Here is a 19,400-nt window from a genome sequence, read left to right as displayed (position 1 = left end):
GTCTCTTTAATAAGTGGTATTAGGAAAACTGGACAGATACATGTAAAAAATGAAATTGGACCACTTTATAACACCATATAAAAAAATAAACTCAAAATGGAGTAAAGACTTAAATGTAAGGCCTAAAACCATAAAATTTCTAGAAGAAAATAATAGGTAGCAAAATCTTTGACATGGGTCTTAGCAATAACTTTTGGATATGTTTCCTCAAGCAACAACAAAAGCAAAAATAAGCAAGTGGGACTACATCAGACTAAAACGTTTCTGTCCAGTGAAAGACCATCAGCAAAACAAAAAGACAACCTACTAAATGAGAGAAGATATTTGCAAATGATACATCTGAAGGGGTTAACATCCAAAATATATATTTTAAAAACACTCATACAACTTAATGCCAAAAAACAAAACAAAACAAAAAATCCAATCAAAAATGGGCAGAGGACCTGAATAGACATTTATCCAAAGAGGGCATTCATGTGGCTAATAAGTATATGAAAAGATGCTCAATATCACTAATCATTAGGGAAATGCAATTCAAAACCACAATGAGATACCACCTCACACCTGTTAGAATGGCTGTCATCAAAAAATCAACAACAACAAATGTTGGTGAGAGTGTAAAGAGAACCCTGTGCACTGTTGGTGGGATTGTAAATTGGAGCAGCCATTATGGAAAACAGTACGGAGATTCCTCCAGAAATTAAAAATAGAGCTGCCAAACAACACAGACATATCACTTCTGGGTACTTATTTGGAAAAAACAAACAAACAAAAAACACTAATTTGAAAAGACACATGTACCCTTATGTTCATTGCAGCATTATTTACAATAGCCAAGATATGGAAGCAACCTAGGTATCTGTTGATAGATAAATGGATAAAGAAATAATGGAATATTACTCAGTAATAAAAAATTGAAATCTTGCCATTTGTGACAGCATGGATGGACCAGCAGGGAGGGTATTATGCTAAGTGAAATAAGTCAGACAGAGAAAGACAAATACCACATAATTTCACTTAAATGTGGAATTAAAAACAACAACAAATAAACAAAACAGAAACAGACCCATATATACAGAGAACAAGCTAATGGTTGCCAAAGGGAGGATGGTGAGGGTAATGGATGAAAAGGAAATATAAAAATATATAAACTGTACATAAGTAGTTCAACAAGAAATCAATGTATAAATGAATTAATTAATAAAAACATTACCTTTCGGGATGTCACTCACTCTTGATTTTCTTCTTTCTGGCCATTCCTTGGTCTTCTTTGTTGGTTCAGCTCCTCTTCCTCTTCACTAAATTAAAAAAAAAAAAAAAATAGATGAGTTCACTAAAACATTTATGGTGTAAAAATTTCTCAAGAACATATTCACTATCTCTAGGTAATTTCATATCTATACAAAAGTTTTAAAAATACATTTCTTTATTCTAAAATTAATGTATATAGTTAAAGCAACCTAAAGTTCTTTGTAATTCTAAAATTGTGTTATCCCATGTTCTTAAATTTTAATATATTATTATCAGTTAGGAATTAAAAGAAACAGGTTCAGAAATGATGGTTTTTCTAGCAAAACTTGTATTATTATTCAAGAAAATAATGACAACTATAAATTACTGAGGACCTTCCAGTGGTCTGCAAATATAGGAATTCAAACTGAATAACTAGCCAGAGTTCGGTAGATTACATAAACACACAATCTATTCTAGAGCATATACAACATTCACCTTCCCTTAGGTAATACAATCCTTTAATCTAAGAGTACATACATTGTTAAAATTAAATTGTTTCTACACTAAATTGATCATTATGGAAACACCAATTATTTTATTAGAAATTAGGGAAAAAGAATTGTTGCTTTTTTCCTCTGCTCTGTGCTTTGTTATACCTCCAGATTGGGAAAAAAAGAAAAGCTACAATTAAATTCTTCTAATGGTTTTATTTTTTTCAAATAACAGCTAGAGTAGTGCCTTGTTATGGTCCATATCACAGAATCATGCTGCCCCTCTATTATTGTTTTCTTACATAACACAAATCTTAGACCCTCAATTATAGTTCCAGGAATTTGCTTTGGTCTAGAAAGAGAATTTTTAGGAAAGGATATATTTCCATTCAATGATGGGAAAGTAGACATAGCCCCAAAATTATGATGTCTACATTCTTGTTTATTATGTAATACCACATCTAAACCTAAATGGAAATGATGGTGGTAAATATAAGTTGAATCAAATCCTAATTTGATAATGGCAAGATATACTAACCTGTGATAACTTTGATAATTTTGTTTTACAAGCTTTTTCTATCTTGTCCACTTGGACCAATCTTGTCAGTCTATTTGCTTGACAGAAAATAGTCAAACAGTGGTGCCAAACACAGTAAGTTCAATTATTTGATGATTTTATAAAATTATTTATTTTTAGGAAAAGTAGGATGGAGTAGTTTAGACATCATATGTAGTCAGAGGCTCACTATGACTGTATCTGTGGTTAGGTCTCACTATTTTGCTTACTTCAAGGCCAAATAAATGTCTTTCAGTGCATAGTCTTACTGGGATATTTCAATATATTCCAGAATAGAGGTATTTAACTTAGAATATAATCAAAGTTCAAGATAGAGACTTGATACTATCGATTAATAACTGACATGATGTTATACTACTTATCCAATTTTATTTCTTTAACACATCTCAACTTCATTATTAGAAAAACACAGTGTTTGGTTAACATGAAACAAATAGAGATTCATTCAGATTCAGGATAATCTTTTATTTCAGTGAGTTTTTCTACCCAACAGTTTTCACCTTATATCTTATAATCTATAACCATAAAGACCCCAAATTCCAAAAATTTAGATTAGGTGAAAATGTCTTTTTTTTCTTGAATAATAGTTTAGCTGGTATACAATTCAAAGATAACAATTATTATTCCCTAGTGTTTTGAAGATATTATTCCAGGCGTTTTGGTCTTCTTGCTTTTGAAATATCTGCTCTCAGTCTAATTTTCATCTCTTGTAGTCAATTATTCCTTTCATTCTTACGTGCTGTTGAGATATTCTTATTTTGTCTTTGCATACTGATGTGTCTAACCATGGAATTCCTTTCCTTTTATTTCCCAGTTTTTATTTTATTTTCAATTTTTTTTCACTTTATGGTGCTAGTAAATAAGTTAGTTTTGGAAAATAATCCAACTTTTATCTCTTTACATATTGTCTTGCCTCCCTTTCCTGTATTTATCTCCTTATTTTATCTTCCAAATCTCTCATTCACTCTTTAAGATTTTTCTCTCTTTGTCTCTCTGTGTAACATTTTGTGTAAATTTGTGACTTTTACCTTCCAGTTGACTCTCTCAACTATCTAATGTGAAGTTTAACCCACTATTGAGTTTTTTGTCTCACTAATCATTTTTATAATTTTAACAAATTCTATTTTGTTAGGTATTGAAATTTTCTGATCTTTTCTGAAAACACCATGTTTCTTGCTCATGTTTTTTATTCGCTTTTATATTACATGCTATGTCTAATAATTTCAATATCTGAAGTTCAAGGGGTCTAATTTATGGTGCTGATTTATTTTCTCCTGACTCTTGCTCATGGTCATATGTTTCCTTAGATTCTGAGTTCATTTTTAGTTGGATATTATGTGTCGACATAATGTGAACTCTTGGTTAAAGGTGTTTTCCTCCCTTAAGATTTTTTTCCAGGTGCCCCAGCGAGCTAGCCACCCATATCATTTCAATTTTTAGCTATGGGTTTCCCAGATCATTCAAATAAGTCCCACGTGCTCAAAAGGGCATGCTTGTGATTATAAATCCTTAGAAAAGACTTTCCCACACAGAGCCAAGGTTGAAGCAGACAATATGCCTTGTAATCCCTGTTATCCAACTGTAAATATGTTTAAATTAAAATGTAGGCCTTCCAGGGTCCCATCTTGAAGTATTGGTTTCAGTTGAATCCCACCTTTCCTAAGCTAAAGGTCTAGAATCCTGTTCAGCTGCCTGTTACTGGGTAATTTTTAGATTACTATTAGGTTAAAATTCCATATCCAGTGCAGCCAGTTGCCTGTTAATAGGCAGATAGGGATTACTGATTGGCAAATGCCTTCAGGAGAGCTGTATATTTAAGGCTTTTACCACTGTGGCTTCCTATTTTCTCTTAATTTTTGGCTGCCAAGTATTTCACTTCTTTCTTGGAAGTTCGCTGTCCACAAAAACATAAAAAAGGCAGCTTGTTCTTTTTATTCGGCATTTGTAGATGTTTTCTCCTAGAAGTATTTTCATGATATTTAGGCTGCCATATTTTGGAAGTGGAATTCATTCATCTGTTTACATCACAATTGTTGAGGTGATGTTTTTCGTTCTCATAATGTTGAAGTTAGTAACCTAGAATTTGCAGATTTCCTTTCTGTAGAGCATGATAGTATAAGAGATGGCAGTGGATATGCACCTTGCCTCTAGGCTGTTGTTACAGAGGGCATTGTGGTGACTTTACTGACTGATAGCATCTGAGTGAAACAAACAAACAAACAAACAGAAAACTTTAGGTTATTATTTTTGATGTCCCCAATATATTTTCAGAGTCAATGCATGTAAAAATCTCTTTCAATACCAGATCTCCATCAGTTAAATAATGAACTCATTCATCTAAATGAGTTATTTTTTATGACAGGGCACACTAATAGATAGCATTAATGATTATCATTTGATTAAAATCTTCTCTCCTGATAGCATGATTCATTTTGAATAATGAATGGTGTTCCAATCATTCAGCTAACAATTAAGAATTTAAATCTGAGACAGAAAAGGTAGAAACCAAGTACGTTTAGCTCTTTTTGGAGTAGATGGACTTTTTGATAAAGATACAACAAAGAATTCAATAATCTGAAAATTTATGGAAAAAAAGAATAGTATTAGTAATGAAAAGAATATATAAAAAATAACTGTTTCTCTGACTTTTTTATATTTTTATTTTTTCTGATCACAGAAGTAGTATATGCTTATTGTTATATAATAAATATAATATAATAAATAAACTATATAAGCTTATTATTGTCACACAGCAGCCTTACTGTCTGTCCCCTCGTGCCTATCCCTAAACAAAGAAGAGTCTGTGAGACTGTTCCTTTCAGGGACTTTGCTTCACCTTTGTGCTTAGACCTCATGTCTCTCTGTTTGGCCCCCAAAATATGGTTGGTCAGCCAATGACGGGTAAGATTCCTCATGGGAGGAACAACCGAAGCCAGGTGGAACCGAAGCCAGGAGAATTCACAGGGTTGATAGAGGTGGGCACAGCCCCCCAGTTAAGGAGAGCTTCTTCCTATGTGGCTATATTCCTTCCCACAACCTGCTTGGGAAGTGAGTCAATGATGTGATAACATCAGTTTTCCTCCCATTCTTATCAATAAGTTTTAGCATAAAGGATTTGTCCCTGGGGAGGCACATATGATAATTATTAAGACATTATGGGACTTTCTATTCCGGCTGTTTGCAGGCAAGTGTGATTGGTTTGAATCAGTTTTCTGGTATGATGTATGAGATTCACAGACCGTGGAGAAAACAATGCTACTTCCTTGTGTGTTCATCAATAAAAGCCACAAGGCAGCCCGATTCGGGGCTCTCAGTCTTTTGAGGCTGGGAGATCCTTGGCTCCCTGTTTCACAACTTTCTTGATTTCTGTTTCTTTCTTAACCCTTCGCCGCCCCTTCTCATTCTCTCACCGCCTGTGTTGTGCTGGATGCAACAGCTTATTATTATAATCTCAAGCAATGAAAATGTTATACAGTAAAATATGAAATTCTTCCACAATTTTCCTTTGAAATAATCAGTTATTAGTATAATGTATGCTACAGAATTTTTCTCAGCATATAGTAACATACAGCTATGTTATTAATTTTACCCCTCAGAAATGTATTCTTACTATGAATATTGTCTTATATCTTGCTTTTTGCTGAACAATGCATGATAAAATATTCTTCTGTTTCAGTTCTAATATAGTGATATCCTGTTCTTTTTATGGGCTTTTTAGAATCCTATCGCATAGAAATACCATAATTAATGTAACCTCATTCATTTTAATGGCTATTAGGTGAATTGTAATTTTTTCACAATTGCAACAATTTTGCAATAAATATCCTTGTATGCAGAGGGTGCCAAAAAATGTGTAAAAGTGGACACTGGTCACCGTTGCTCAAGCAGTAGTTCGCCATAATCAGAAGTGTCTGGATGTTGATGGTAACCACTTTGAGCACCTCTTGTAATTGCAGAAGTCAAATGTGACTTCTTTTTTTTCATCTTTTGTTATTGGTGTATATTGAGTATTATAATTTTAATACAGCTTTCCTTAAAATCTGCATACACTTTTTTGACACCCTCCGTATATGTCTTTGTATTCTTATGTAACAGTTTTATAGCATGATTTTTAGAAATATGATTGACAGTGTGGAAACTATACATATCTAAAGTTTGATAGATAGTATGAAAATCCATCCTAAAATATTAAACTAATTTATGTTGTCACCAATTGTGTATCCAAATTCTTGTTTTTCACACCACTGTTAACTCTCAGTACCAATCATCTTTTCAACCTTCCCAATATAATAGACAAGCACATTTCATTATTTAATTTGTATATCTGCAATAATTATTAAATTGAAATTTGCATTATGCGTTTTTATGAAAGTTGAAATGCAGCAGGTCTACCTTATTACTTATAAAAGGGAAAGATGGTCTTGTTTCACATTTTTTATCCACAGCAATAAAAAAAACAGAAATGAGTTAAAAATATAGAAATCAAAATTTTTTCCTACAGAAAATCAGTTTTTAGTTAAGTCTCATGAAACTTAGTGGCAAAAGGAAAACGTGAGAAAGTTTTCTCAATTCATTACATCTCCCCACAATCCCAATCCCAAGCTCCTTCTCTTTACATCTCTATGAAGAAAAATGTCACAGACCTGAAAATCTCTGATATTCTCCTGGATTTAAACCACATCAATAAACTAACCTTCATTCAGTTGATTTAAATGGATGTTTAGTGTTCAGACAGGAATTGGCATTACATGGCTATAGCCAAAGCGTTTTTGATTACCTTAGTCTTCCCACCAGACACTGACAATTCACATTGTGTAATCTTCAAACTCAATAACATTTTCTTAGTTTCATTGCTTAAAAATGCCATAGACCAGTATCTTTGAGTTTGGGTGATTTAGTGTATTTGTTCCTTCATAAGAAAAGAAAATCAAATACAGTTCACTGTCAGGCATTATTTTTTTAGCTTGATATTTTATTTGAAATAAAAATAAATCGTATTTCTCTATAGTAGTTTCTCTGTGTACTACAAAGCATTTAAAAATATTAGGTAAGAATTTGGGAGTGTTGAGAATAAATATAATAGATAATATGAAAATCATTACTAATGCAATTTATTTACAGTATTAAAACGGTGAAAGTGGTTTTTAAAAATTTCATTATGTAAATTGATACTGGATCAGGATGCAGACACTATCTTCTAAAGCCTAACAAGGTATTTTATAATATTAAATGCATATCTAAAATGCCCAGGAAGATTTTACCATTGCTATTTAACCTTTGTTTATTGTATGTCTCTAAATATGTCAAGATATAGTCCTATTTCTCTAAGGTACACACGTGGCTAATTTAAGATTTCCATGCTTGTGCTAACATTAAGTATAAAGAGATTATTTTACTCTCTTGGAAATAAATGAAAATCTTATATAGGTGGCAGAGTTATTACATTAAAAATTCTCTAATTTAAAATTGAACTGTCTGTTATATTATCCACAACGTGTGTCTAAATATCTTTGTTGCTGTAATCTACACCAAAATGATTTAAATAAAAATTTTTTTTTATTTGTACTTTCACTATTGTGTTTTCTAAACCAATTAATATGCCTATTTTCTGGAAAATATAAGCCATTATCTGATTTGCATAAAAATGACTATAAAACATAAAGCTTTTTGAGTTCTGTTTTCAAATTTTACTTCTACTGAATGTATGGTTAATTGTATAAAATGATGTTCAGCACTTTTAATGAATACTTGCAAGAACCCAAAGTTTTTTTGCCTTAAATTCACATAACTTATCTTTCAGGCAAGGAAAATAAAAGTGCAGGATAGATAAGCTTTTACACATGAGCAGAACATGCACATGTGCCGTTGTTCCTCCCATTCTCTCCCCGCATCTAGTCTTGTCTTCCTTTCTGCACAACCTAGAACAGTCATGCAAGTCTGTCTTTCTGCTTCTACATGCCCATGACCTTTCACCATAAAGATGAATATAGACCAAAAGTCTCTGGCTTCCAGGAGTGTCAAATCCAGTGAGCTCACATAGATGTTGCTTGGAAAACTCCCAACAAAGATGGGCTACTGGATTCTCTCTTTCCAGTAATGAACAACTTGATAATATATCCCTTTCCATAAGTGTTGGAGATAAGAAAGTTTTCCAAACTAATTTCCTTTCCCAGATGTTCTATTCCATTTAAAGAAATAAAACAACATACAGAAGAGTGTTTACCTAGTGCAAAGAAGTATGTATGACATAGAGACGTAGAGTGCAATCTCTTGAAGTATGGTCAGTCCTATAAGGCGGGTAAAATATATAAAACAATCTTTGAAAATTATTTATAACTTTCATTATTTTCTAGGATGTGATGATTCATGGTAGCTGGGGGCGTTATTTATTTATTCGTGTGTTTTTTTTTTTTTTTTTCCTGAGGACTGGAATGGACGTGGGTTTGAGAGCTTAGGGTGGAAGCTCATACAGGACACATTATTCAGCAACATAAAGTGGGCAGTGGCAGTGCTGACACCTGACATGAACAGGAAATCAAAGAGAAAGGCAGAGGCTAGGATACTGGCTACTACTTGGTGAAGAATTATAGAAGAGATTCCAGGGAATGAGATAGTTTGAGGAAGAAAAGCAGATGATGAGGTTATGGGAATCAAATGCCAAAATGTGATTCAGTCCTGTGACTCTCAAATCTTTACAAAAAGGGCTACTCTGAGGAAATGATTAGATTTCTTATAACTAGCAATAAAGGAACCAATGGCCACATGCCAGCTTCTGGAGTAGGGGAGACAAAATCAGTTTATGAGGATGATCAGCTTATATATGGGATATATATATATATATATATATATATATATATATATATATATACACACACACACACACATATATGAAAAAATAAATAATTTATGGCAGAACATGATTGGTTCTGAATGAATGCATCAATAGAAGTATTTTATGAGATACCACCTCACTCCTGTTAGAATTGCTATCATCAATAAATCAACAACCAACAAGTATTGGCGAGGATGTGGAGAAAAGGGAACCCTTGTGAACTGTTGGTGGGGTTGCAATTGGTGCAGCCGGTTTGGAAAACAATATGGAGGTTCCTCAAAAAATTAAAAATTGAACTACCTTATGACCCAGCAATTACACTCCTGCATATTTATCCAAAGAAATCCCGTACACTAATTTGAAAAATATATATGCACCCCTATGTTTATGGAAGTGCTATTCACAATAGCCAAGATATGGAAACAACCGAAATGCCCATCGATAGATGAATGGATAAAGAAATTTTGGTACATTTATACAATGGAATATTACCCTGCTATAAAAAAGAGTGAAATCTTACCATTTGTAATAACATGGATAAACCTAGAGAATATTATGCTAAGTGAAATAAATCAGACTGAGAAAGACAAATACCATATGATCTCACTTATATGTGGAATCTGAAGAACAGAATAAACAAGCAAACAAAACAGAAATAGACTTATAGATACAGAGAACAGACTGATGATTGCTAGAAGGGAGTGGGGTTGGGGGACAAGGTGACGGTGCAGGGATTAGGTGGTACAAATTGGTAGTCACAAAAGTGTCATGGGGATGTGAAATATAATATGGGGGATATAATCAATAATGCTGTAAAGAGTATGTAGGGTGTCGTAGGAGTTCTGTACTTATTGGGGAATCACTTCATAGATTGTGTAGATGCCTTACCACTGCATTGTACACCTGAAGCTGAAATAGAACAACATTGAATGTCAACTATAATTATATAGTACTCGTATATAGTTAAGGGTTCTAAAATAAATTACAGCATAGGGAATACAGTCAGTGGTATTGTAACAGCTATATATGATGTCAGACGGATAGCAGATTTTTTTTGGGGGGTCACTTTGTAAGGGATGTAAACGTCTAATATTCATGTTGTTTTGTATACCTTATACTAATATAAAAAATAAAATAAAACCAAAATATTTTATGAGTTCAAAAACAGAAAATTCACTAATGCACCTCTTTTTAGAAAGAGTGTGTTTTTCATAAAAGAGGGAAGATTTCTAAGTTTTTGCCAATTTCTGTTGAAAATCACCCACTGTCAAATAGTTATCCAATTGGCAGTGTTGCATGTACCCCCACAAAGCTCAGGAGAGCTTAAAGCTCTAAGGAGAATATGTGCATGTGCAACTGTGGAGAATACTCATAGAATAGATGTTGCAGAGAATATGAGGATATGTTCTAGCCCTGTTCTTAGCCTGGACAGTGGATATTAATAATGATTATTGCCCATCGGGACAGATTGCCTATCATAGAAATCATTATTAACCTCCTTATAAATCTCTGACACAAAAGCATTTCCCTTGAGGATTTTGGCAAATCTCTGTTTACATAATGGGACAGAGGAGCAAACTGAGTCTTTTTTCTTTTTTTTTTAGGTTCTCAAAAATACATGTTGTCAACTTAGGCCATGGTATCTTAAATTACATTCTCATAATCAATCCAAGCAACCAAAGGTGTTTATGAAGGAATATACAAAGGGCCGTGAAACAACAACTAATTAGAATAACTATGTATTATGCTCACGAATACGTAACAGTAATATCCTTGGACTATTTTAGAGTAGTCCTAAATTCTACTTATTCTCTTCATTGCCCTCTTGAACTATGGTCATTCACATATTTATTTTCAATATCATGTCAAGAAACACTCAGTATCTTGGATGTTGTAAGGATATTTATAGCCCTAAACATTATGGGGAAAATGAAATATGGCAGGCTCAAGAACACATACTTCTCCCTCCCATACAAAATTAATTAATAAATACAAAACTCCAGGTGATACCCTAAAGGGGTAACCAGTTGGAAATACACTGATTATGAGGTGAAGAACAAGGCATTGAAGTTAGGCAGGTCTGGGTTCAAATCCTTGTTCTGTTAAAGATTGTCTGAATGTTGGCATTTTTTAAAAAAATGGTCAGTGCCTCAAGGTCTTCATCTATAAAATAGAAATAATATCTACTTATCTAGATTGTATGAATATCAAATAAAATAAGACCTCAATAAGTGCTTAAAATGTGCTTGACAAATAGTAAAGACTCTATAAATGATAATTGTTATTTACCATTAACCTCCATATTTAAATGTTAATTTAGTTTATAAGCAAAAACAATCACTTTATATGAGAAGCATTACAACTACAAATAATGACTGCATTCCCCACTAGAGTATAAGTTTTATGCGAACAGGGATAAATAATGTTTATCATATTAACCATTCCATCCTCATAAGTCTTCTCATATGGATGCCATTGAATTAATTCTATTTGTTGACATATTGAATGGATATGTATCATCTGGGAAACTTTGGCAGAACATTAATGATCCCAAATGAAATTTGGAAAACTACATACTACCCAGGGTCAATTAGATGTTTGTTTTATGACTAAATAAAATTTGTCAAATTTCACCAAATCCTCCTTTGGCTGATGTAAAGAGGGAATCAAATTTTGTGGCCATTCGTTTATGATTAAAATATTTGTCAATAAAGGTTAATTCAGTGATTTTGTTTTTATACTTTTGGGCAGCAATTTGTTCAGTGTAATGTGGTAAGGTACAAACTGATGAATAAGATTTAATCTTATAAATAATAGAGAAGAAAGGCATGAATACAAGGGAAAAATGATAAGGACAATTGAAGAAGTAGTATTAAAGTGCACTGTGAGTGTTCAAGAAGGGAACTATTATGAATTATAAAAACTAACTACTCATAACTGATTAATACATTTGATAAATACATTTTTATATGGTCTACACACCTGTTCTCCCATCATCTCTTGACTTTATTCTTTACTTACTAGACTTCCTAACAATTCTGTGAAGTATACAAGATTTTGTCTAGCTAGAGGAATCACTGAAAACTTCTTAGAAGACCAGGCACTTGAGTAAGATCTTGAACCATGAGAAGGACATTTGGAGAATATTATCAAAAACACTGTATTTACAAATTAAAAAATATTTAAGAATTATAATAGCTTCTACCACTTGATTAGAAAGAAATATCATTGATAATACATCATCAAAATGGCGGCGTGAGGTGAGCCTCTGTAAAGCTCCCCTGGAATTTACAACTAATCAAACAACAATAACTCCACAAAGGACTCCCTGCACAGCAGACAGGAAAGACGAAGAGGCCCACTACTGAATTTACCTAAAGGTGGGCGAATCGCGCGAGCGGGGGGAGGAGGGAAGGGAGAACTGCGGAGATGGAGCTGCACAGGCGCAAGACGCAGACCTAGCTCAGTGCTCCGAGCTCGCTGCATCCCGGAGCTACTGCAGCTGCGGGAGAGGGAAGAACTCGGACTGCTAGGGCTCCGCTTATGGCCCACAGGGCTGAGGGGGCAGCATATAACTCAGCTGAACCCAACGCTCAAGGTAGAGACCTTGGAGAAAAGACTGAGGGAAGAAGGCTGAAAACAGTGGTTTAAGCCCTCACTGCCGAGCAGAGAATGGAAGCCTTAGGCACTGAGACTAGCTGCCCCCTCCCTACCCTCCCAGAGCTCGCCCCGTCCCCACCTGCCCAGTGCGAGAAGCGGAACAGTAGCTGTGGGAGATCAAAAGAACAGAATACTTGCTGTTCTGAGAACTGTGGACCGCAGACACAGATTCGCAGCCCAACTAGTTCTGGCAAAGGGGAGGGAGCTGTGGAAGCAGGACAGCTGTGGTGGTGGTCGCTGCTATTGCTCTGGGCCACCTCTTACAACTCACTCCGCCCCTGGCCTCACCTATCTGGGCAGATCCCTACAGGAGTAAACAGAACTGCTGAAACATATGGGCTCTGAATCTGGTGCAGGAAGAGCTTGAAACTTCAAAAGCTCTCCACATACCCACATGGACACTACGTTCTATGACCCAGGTGAACTATTAACAGAGGAGAAGCCCATCTCCCAGGGAATGCCCCCATTGTGTGAGACTGGAATAGTGCAGACAAAACATAGCACTATCATGTGAGAGAGAGAAAAAGGCTGCAGTCAGAGAGAAAATAAAACATTCTACCAACAAGTACTGGAAAACAAAAGAAAGACCTCTTCCTATCAACCTGTTGCAGAAGCCACTCCTGTAGATGTCTAGGAAGAGAAATAATAAATCAGTAATTGCCATGAATAAGCAAGGCAACAAGACAGCTCAGAAAGAAAGCGAAAAGTCTCCAGAAAAGGAACTTAAAGATATGGAAATATGTGACTTAAATGACAGAGAATTCAAGATTGCAGTTCTGACAAAACTCAACGAGATGCAAGAAAACACAGAAAGGCAGTTTAATGAACTCAGACACACAATCAAAGAATAACATGAGCATTTTACGAAAGAGATCGAAATTTTTAAAAAAAGAACCAAATAGAATTTCTGGAGAGTAAGAACTCAATAGAAGAAATTAAGAATGAAATAACCCACTTAGGTATTAGAGTTGACCAGATGGAGGAAAGAATCAGTGACATTGAATATAGAAACCTGGAAATGACACGGATGGAAGAAGAAAGAGACTTGAGACTTAAAAGAAATGAAAGAACTCTGCAAGAACTTTCTGACTCCATCAGAAAGAGCAATATAAGAATAATGGGCATACCAGAAGGAGAAGAAAGAGAGAAGGGAACAGAGAATATATTCAAACAAATTGTTGATGAGAACTCCCCAAACTTGTGGACAGAACTGGATCCTCGAATCCAAGAAGCAAATAGAACACCTAATTACCTCAATCACAACAGGCCTCCTCCAAGACACATTGTATTGAAGCTGTCTAAAATCAACGACAAAGAAAGAATCCTCAAGGCAGCCAGGGAAAAGAAGACTGTAACCTACAAAGGAAAGCCCATTAGATTATCATCAGATTTTTCAGCAGAAACTCTACAAGCCAGGAGGGAGTGGAACCAAATATTCAAACTATTGAAAGAGAGAAATTATGAGCCAAGAATCATATATCCAGCAAAGATATCCTTTAGATATGAAGGAGGAATAAAGACCTTTCCAGACATACAGAATCTGAGGGAATTTTTTAATACACAACCTGCACTACAAGAAATACTAAAGGAGGCTATTCGACTACCATCAACAGGGACAATTTGTGGCAACCAAAACATAAAAAGGGGGAAAGTAAAGGCCTGAACTGGAATATGGGATGGAGAAAGTAAGCGTGCTGAAGAAAATGGAATACTCTAAATATCAAACTTTCTTTTACATAAATTTAAGGGTAACCACTCAAAAAACTCCAGAACTGAAATATATACTGTAATAAAAGAAGAAACAGAGGGAAACATCATAGAATACCACCACACAGAAATAATAGACAACAACAAAAAGGCAAAGAAATAATGGAGACACAGCCTTACCAGAAATCTAAAGATAGAATGACAGGAAATCCTCACATATCAATAATGACCGAAATGTAAATGGACTGAACTCACCAATAAAAAGGAACAGAGTAGCAGATTGGATCAAAAAAATAACCCCAACAATATGCTGTCTCCAAGAGACACATATCAGCTACAAGAACAAGCATAGACTCAAAGTGAAAGGCTGGAAATTGACACTCGAAGTAAATGGTATCCAGAGAAAATCAGGTGTAGGCATAATGATATCAGATGAAACAGACTTCAGGGTGAAAAAGATAACAAGAGACAAATATGGACATTTCTTAATGGTAAAGGGGACTATATAACAAGAAGACATAACAGTCATCAATACTTATGCCCCCAATCAGGGAGCACCGAAATATACCAAGCGACTACTAACAGAACTAAAGGGAGAAATTGACCAAAACACAATTATACTAGGGGACTTAAATATATCATTGACAGCTATGGATAGATCATCCAAACAGAAAATAAATAATGAAATAGCAGCCCTAAATGACACACAAAAAAAGAAAACTACAGACCAATATCTCTGATGAATACAGATGCAAAAATCCTAAACAAAATTCTAGCAAATCGAATACAACAATGCATTAAAAAGATTATTCATCACCACCAAGTGGGGTTCATCCCCGGGACACAAGGATGGTTCAACATCCGCAAATCCATCAATGTGATACATCACATAAACAAAATAAAGGACAAAAATCATATGATTATATCAATTGATGCAGAAAAAGCATTTGACAAGATACGACATCCATTTATGATTAAAACACTTAATAAAATAGGTATAGAAAGAAAATACCTTAAAATAATAAAGGAAATATATGACAAACCCTCAGCTAATCTCATAATTAATGATGAAAAACTGAAGCCCTTTGCTCTATGTTCAGGAACAAGACAGGGCTGTTCCCTACCACCTCTGCTTTTCAACATAGTGTTGGAAGTCCTTGCCAGAGCAATCAGGCAAGAGAAACAAATGAAAGGCATCCAAATTAGGAATAAAGAAGTCAAATTATCACTCTTTGCAGATGACATGATGCTATATATAGAAAACCCTAAAGACTCCACCAAAAAGCTATTAGAAACAATCAACGAATACAGTAAAGTTGCTGGCTACAAAATCAACGTACAAAAGTCCATTGCATTCCTGTATACTAACAATGAAACCTCAGAAAAAGAAATACAAAAAACAATTCCTTTTGCAATGCAGCAAAAAGGATAAAATACGTAGGAATAAACTTAACCAAGGATGCGAAGGACCTATATGCTGAAAACTATAAGACATTTTTGAAAGAAATTGAAGAAGACACAAAGAAATGGAAAGACATTCCGTGCTCATGGATTGGAAGAATCAACATAGTTAAAATGCCCATATTACCCAAAGGAATATACAGATTTAATGCAATCCCCATCAAAATCTCAATGGCATTTTTTAAAGAAATAGAACAAAAAATCATCAGATTTGTTTGGAACCACAAAAGACCCCGAATAGCCCAAGCAATCTTAAGAAAAAAGAACAATACTGGAGGTATCACACTCCCTGACTTTAGCTTGTACTACAGGGCTACAGTAATCAAAATAGCATAGTATTGGCAGAAAAAGAGACATATAGACCAATGGAATAGAATTGAGAACCCATAAATAAAACCACAAAAATATGGACAGATAATTTTTGACAAAGAAGCTAAAAACATACAATTTAGGAAAGACAGCCTCTTCAATAAATGGTGCTGGGAGAATTGGATAGCCATGTGCAAAAGACGACTGCTATCTGTCACCATGTACCAAAATTAATTCAAAATGGATCAAAGACTTAAGCATAAGACCTGACACAATAAACTGCATAGAAGAAAACATAGGTACTAAACTTATGGACTTGGGTTCAAAGAGCATTTTATGAATTTGACTCCAAAGGCAATGGAAGTAAAAGCTAAAATAAACGAATGGGATTATAGGAAACTTAAAGACTTCTGCACAGCAAAAGAAATCATCGACAAAATAAAGAGGCAACCAACTGAATGGGAGAAGATTTTTGCAAGCAGTGCCTCCGATAAGGGGCTAATATCCAAAATATACAAGGAACTCATGCAACTCAACAACAAAAAAACAAACCACCCAATTGAAAAATGGGCAGAGGACCTGAGGAGACATTTCTCCACAGAGGACATACAAATGGCAAAGAGACATATGAAAAAATGCTCAACATCACTAATCATCAGAGAAATGCAAATAAAAATCACAATGAGATATCACCTCATCCCAGCAGAATGGCTGTCATCAACAAGACAAATAGTTACAAGTGTTGGAGAGGCTGTGGAGAAAAAGGAACCCTCATACACTGTTGGTGGGAATGCAGACTGGTGTAGCCGCTATGGAAGGCAGTGTGGAAGTTCCTCAAAAAATTACGAATAGAATTACCATATGACCCAGCAATCCCTCTCCTGGGTATCTACCCAAAAAATCTGAGAACATTTATCCATAAAGACACGTGTGCTCCAATGTTCATTCCAGCTTTGTTTACGGTGGCCAAGACATGGAAACAACCAAAATGTCCTTCGATAGATGAATGGATAAAAAAGTTGTGGTATATATACACGATGGAATACTATTCGGCGGTAAGAAAAGATAATATAGGAACATTTGTGACAGCATGGATGGATCTTGAGAGTATTATGCTAAGTGAAATAAGTCAGACAGAAAAAGCAGAGAACCATATGATTTCACTGACATGTGGTATATAAACCAAAAACAACAAAAGAACAAGACAAACAAATGCAAAACAAAAACTCATAGACACAGACAATAGTTTAGTGGTTACTGGAGGGTAAGAGGGGTGGGGGGTGGGAGATGAGGGTAACGGGGTCAAATATATGGTGATGGAAGGAGAACTGACTCTGGGTGGTGAACACACAATGGGATTTATAGATGATGTAATACAGAATTGTACACCCGAAATCTATGTCATTTTACTAACAATTGTCACCCCAATAAATTAAAAAAAGGAAAGAAATATCATTAATGTGACTGTGATCATAATTTTTATACTTTAGATCTGTTTTTCATTCTTGTGTGCTTCCGATTCCCCAACTTCCACTCTATGAACATGTGACATCACAAATGGCTCTTATGCCCCTTTGCTGGCTTTTTCCTTTCCCAAACATTTTCCTCCAGCTTATTCTTTCTCTGCATTATTTTTAACAGGAAAGTGTTATGTTGCTTTGATTGAAAAATAAAGGAATTTCATTATGTTCCAATTGTGTTTAAAATACTAAGAGAAAAATAATGTACACGTAGTAGTATGAATGCGTATGATCAGCTACATTAGGCACCAGTGTTGTCTACTTAAAAAGTCAGAATCAAGTTTTTAAAAATGATAAAATAAGCTTCACTGTACTGTGAGCTCCTTGAGATCATGAACTTTATCTCTACATTGCTTGGCATGTAGCATGTACTCATTTAATCTTTGTTTAATGAATATTTGTTGCATTAATGGAAGTTAATCACTAATTAGCAGAGAATGGAGAAGTTAAAGATGAATAGGGTTATAGACTCATTCATTCATTCCTTCAACAAAAACTGATTAAGTTCTAACAGCATTTAAGGAACTGTCTCTGGTACTGGAGATATAATGAACTGCTAATAAGTGTAGACTGCGCCCTCAAGCAGATTCCAGGCTTGCAGGAAAGACAGACATCAAGCCATAATTCAACACTTGTGGTAAGTGCTACAAAGGACAGAACACCATGAGAGCAAGTAACAAGAGAGGCTGTTCCTGATTGTAAAGCTACCAGTATAAGTTAACATTTAAAACAAAAAAGATTCTTCTAAATATGGCAAAAAAGATGCTCATTGTAGAATGAAGAACACACACACAGAGAACAACGCAAAGAACTTAAGCCTGGAAAATTAAGATGAAAAGGTCCTCCTTCCTTCGTTCCATTATCTCTCTGTCCATCTATCCATTATCAGTGTAAGTTACAACAGCACTACTCTTCATTAGAACTCTCATTTTGAGATTATATCATTTCTATTTTTTATATTAAAATGCTATTCATATAGGAAATATATGTTATTTGTTAAATCACAGTTTTGAATACGCTGGATTAGGTCACCTTTTCTATCACAGGTGACTGATTTGTAGAGACATTGATTTTCATACTAGTTCCCCCTCTCCTTCCCCCCTTGGTTTGTGCTAACAACCCACTTGTTGTCTGAAATAGGTGAAAATAACTGATTATTTAGAGTGGTAAGTGGTAGATTTCGGTGGGAGTAGAGTTTTTTTCAGTGAAACAGAGTTAAATTACATCTCATATAGGAGATGGGAAGGGACATATATTATTGGTTGCCTATGCTCAGCCATTATCATCTTCTTATCTTATCTTACTTATCAACAGAACTCATATTTTGTTCACATATTGAACATCAATAAAGGGAAGGAAGGACACTCTGTGGTGATAATATTTTGGCCATGCTTGGTTTCGGTTTGTCACAAATTGGAAGGAATAGCCTGCTGTGATTTTTCTGGGGGAATATCTTCCTTTCTGATAAAAAAGGTAGAAAATATTTAAAACGTTTGTGATCTCCCTTGCTTCTGATTTTCAGTGGTATACGTTGAGGAAGTCATGTGGAACTATGGCACTCATCTTTGGATCATGAAGAAAATCCAAGAGAATCACTGATAAACAAACTC

At 34.8% G+C, this 19,400-nt stretch overlaps 1 protein-coding gene across 1 annotated transcript in view; it reads right to left on the bottom strand.

Annotated features, from left to right (window-relative positions):
* LRRC7 (leucine rich repeat containing 7) overlaps positions 1-19,400 on the bottom strand; it is a 526,722-nt gene that overhangs the window by 472,716 nt on the left and 34,606 nt on the right. Inside the window, exon 2 of the mRNA XM_088791197.1 lies at positions 1,214-1,298. The gene's annotated coding sequence lies outside the window, so the exon portion shown is untranslated. The remainder of the gene's footprint in view (positions 1-1,213; positions 1,299-19,400) is intronic.

The sequence above is a fragment of the Rhinolophus sinicus genome, chromosome 14 (assembly GCF_057876585.1).
Source record: "Rhinolophus sinicus isolate RSI-liver-muscle chromosome 14, RSI-T2T, whole genome shotgun sequence".
NCBI lineage: Eukaryota > Metazoa > Chordata > Mammalia > Chiroptera > Rhinolophidae > Rhinolophus > Rhinolophus sinicus.
Note: the sequence above shows the minus strand (reverse complement) of the source record. Positions and strands in the feature narration are given on the sequence as shown.